A 4,187-nucleotide genomic window follows, 5' to 3' on the forward strand; every position below is an offset into this window, starting at 1 on the left:
TTTAATAGCGGATCTTTTAGTCCGTATTTTATAGAGTCTTTTTCGTCTCATGATTTTCTTTCCATCTCTGCAACAGATGGCGCTATCAATCTTTAAAGTTCACCAGCACACAGATATAGATATGTTTGAGTGTGTGAGTGTTGATCTTTAAAAATACACAGCTTCAGTGTTTACAGAGATTAAGGAACAATTCATGGCTGTTCTGATTGAGAGTCCAAAGATCTTCATTCAATGATTTTTCCATATTTTTCCAAGTAATTTTTATGGTGTTTGTTAATAACAAATGATTTTGTTTATAATTTATTTTGGATTTTTGTTAGTGGATCTTATAGTCCAGATTTTACTGAGCATATTTCGTATGAAGTATTATATTCTATCTTTCATACGGATGGCGCTATAAATAAATTAATTTTTAACTTATACAAGGACAAATATGTTTGAGTACATTATTGCTTTTTCTCTAATTCATATCTTTTTGATTTTTAAAGATTAAGGAATAGTGTTTTATAGATATTTTGGGTATTCTTTACTCTTGATTCGCAAATTATTTTGCACACGTTATGACTTGTGACGTCATATTTTGCATTAATATTAATTATCGCGTAAAATCAGTTTTTACGTGGAGACGTTCATTTTTTTAGTATTGTAATATTCTTTTAACGTTCTCTATCAATGTACTTTATTTCAGAACTTATACCTTTGTGTCTTTTCGCTGAATATTTCCAGATTTCAAAAGTGTCCCTGCTCAAGAGATTACGTTACTCGTCCTCGCGGCTCCTCACCTGCTCCAACACTGTTACCAATTTCATCTTTGTCATTGATTCGTGGGCTCCTTATTGGTCCCAATTGAAAAATTAAATTTATTTTATGTATGTGCAATGACTATCAATTTGTGTAGTAAACAATGTCAGAGTGAGAAATACTGTCCCGATCTCTATCCTAGTTTCTTCTTTTGGTCTTTCATTTCGCTTTCTGACTCAAACGTAAATTCCTGACGTGTTTATTTTGCAATAAATCCATAAAGTATTTTTCTTCTTATTATTATTTCGATGTTATTAATTTTTTTAAGTATTTAGAACATTTCATTGTTTAACAAAATTCCGTTTTTTTTATGAAAAAGTGTATCTTTGGGGAGAAACGTATGTGAATACGTAACATGACGATGGTGGGATAAGTTGTTTTTGTCTGCAAAACGACTAGAACAACTTGAAAAGTAATTGCTTGTAAAGAAATAAAAATTAGTGTCTATTCCTTAACCATTGATACAAAATACATCAAACATATATGAACTTTCGTGGTCCGATTGGCTGCCATTTATTATAACCTTTGAATTTTTACGTCTGTTATTCTATCCAATTTTTTTATAGACGGATTTATAATACGTCACATGACGATGGTGGGAAAAGTTGTTTTTGTCTGCAAAACGACAAAAACAACTTAAAATATAGTAACTTATGGTTTTTTTTTTTGTACTTCAGTAGATTCGGACTACAATTTCCAGCTTCTACTCTTAATGCTTTGAACCTTCAACCGATTTCTTTCTTGATGTGGTTTTCCCCAAATATCAATTTTATCTATAGACATTTAAGTAGCCATAGTGACAACGCATGCTCATGTTAGCAAAATATTCTTACTACACCTCACACTATGTAATATAACGAAGTCAAACGAAAGCAAAGTAAACTGATTAAAATTTTCAGTTTTCACCAAGAGGATCCTCTGATACGTGACCTTCAGCGTATAGGTTCCAAACCTCTTTGCAATATATTTTCAAGGTAGTTATAAAAGTGTCTAATATAGAATAGTCATAAAAATAGGAAATTCTATTAATACCCTTGTCTTTTTTTTTCTTTTACCTATACCAAAATCACTTAAAGCTAAGTACAAACAATCGTAATTACATTGTTACTCAGGCTACAAATACTTGCTACAGTAATTAATTACATTAGTTTATTAATTGGACATTATTTCTAGTGATGAGCTACCTTGAATTGCTATATAGAGGAATATTTTCCTTCAACTTTTGTATGACTTCATTTGGCTTATTGTAATTATTGATAGTTATTATTATTCCTTATTTTATTGGGGTGATTGGGTAGTATGCCATCACTCCGTCATTGTCATATTTGCGTATAGCCTGTATTTCGTATATATGCGTTATTGCTAATGATAAAAAATTAGTTATAAGGTTAACATTATTTCTTGATGTTGTTATATAAAAATAGCGAATAAAATTAACTACTATCGTTATTTGATTATCATATTTTGTTTTGTTCTTTTTGTTTTTAATTTAATTTTAATTAATTTTTTTTTTTTTTTTTTTTTTTTTCTGTTTTCTAAAAATCTGTTCACCCTCCCAAGGTGTCGCGGTTGGATCGAAATCAATGTCTGTGATCTACGTGCCTGGTTTTGCTCATTGAGGAGTTGTTATTCGTCTAGCAAGGTGGCGCAAATATCTTCTATCTGCTGCTGTATCCATTGTTGTCTTTCTGCAATTTCGTCTAGCTCCTTCGATAACTGCTTCATCCGAAGGAGTTGGTGAAAAACTGAGAAATTTGGCAGTGTTTGAAAATTTCCAGCTTGTGGAGCCTTCTGTGTCGTTTGGGTAGCCATTGATCTCGATTCAGAATACGTCATACTTTCTTTAGCATGAGAAGTTTCTATCTCATCACGTCTGTGGTGAAATTCCTTGTGCTTCTTATTTTGGTACGGCCAGCTCCTGGAGTCCATGGGGCTGAGTGATACTGTTTTCTTGTAATCCCCTGATGAGAATTTTCAGATGTGTGGATTTACATATTTTTATGCACAAATAACAGCACACATGATGATAAATATTCGATTTTTGAAAATTTCCCAGTTTAAGAAGGAAGCCAATTGCGATTGTTGGTTGATGAGAAGATATGTAAGAAGAAGCGAAGATTGTTATAGTGCTAGTACTGCTTCCATTGTCTGGGTTGGAGATCATCAAGACACGAACCTCGACCGACCGGATAACACCCCGGAGAGTTCGATTATATTTGGGAATGTGACCTATATATATTTGTTGAAAGGACTCGATTGTTCCTCATTCTCATGTAGTTCTCGTTCGTATTTACAATTATTGATTTATAGTAGTAATTTTATATAATACTCTTATGAAATAGATTCTTATCTAGTCATAACATTAGTGTGAGATGAATTTCTTATAAAGAGGTTTATTCAAATCGGCTATTCGCAAGTAGGACAATATTTTTGTTTCTTACGTCTGTCAAAGACAATAATGATGAAAACTCTAAATTGATAAATGAACCGCCTTTAGAGTAACTCCATTCACATGATAGAATGTGGAATTTATTACGTGATTATGTATTCATTTCATTCACGTAAAGCTGCTTGTTTTATAAAATTTTAGTGAATTATTTACTATCTGTCTAAGGACTTGTAAAGCGATTGTCAAAGCATATCATAATTCTATATTTACATATCCCTATCGATTCCTATTCATTCTGCTATTATTCTATTTAGTCATTATGTATTGGGAGAAACTTGCATTTTTGATAAGCGTAGTTTATTCATATGGACCTTCTTGCGGTGTCCATTTATGTTGATAATAACATTAGAACTTTCCAGTATTTCTAATACCTCATAAGGACCTTCGTAATGATCTGCCATTTTACCTTTATTTGGCTCCTTCAGTAAGAAAACTCGACTACCTACTTCTAAGTTTTGAACATTAGTTTTAGAGTCGTAGTACTTTTTTGAACGCAATTTCGCATTGTGAAGATTTTGCCCTGCTCCTTCTTGTAAATCTCTAATTCTGGAGAATAGTGCGTGCAAATAATCGCCATAAGTAGCATCGACGGGTTCCTTAGTGGCCCTGGTTGACGGAAGCCTTGCTAACCTCCCAAAAACCAACTGAAAAGGAGTATATCCTGTCCCCTCATGTACACTTGTGTTGTACGCAAATGAAGCTAGTTCGCACAACTCGTCCCAATCCGTATGGGAATCAGCATATTGTTTTAAATATTCAGTTAACACATGGTGGGATCTTTCAATGGAGCCATTGCTCTGTGGTCTATATGTTGTTGTATGGTACTGAGTGATTCGAAATTTTTTTGCAATGTTTTTCATAAGACTTGATAAAAAATTAGAGCCTTGATCTGTAAGTATAGCCTTTGGGGATCCAAAGATGCAAATGAAATTCTTAA

The sequence above is a fragment of the Diachasmimorpha longicaudata genome, unplaced genomic scaffold (genome assembly GCF_034640455.1).
Source record: "Diachasmimorpha longicaudata isolate KC_UGA_2023 unplaced genomic scaffold, iyDiaLong2 ctg00000082.1, whole genome shotgun sequence".
NCBI classification, from domain to species: Eukaryota; Metazoa; Arthropoda; class Insecta; order Hymenoptera; family Braconidae; genus Diachasmimorpha; species Diachasmimorpha longicaudata.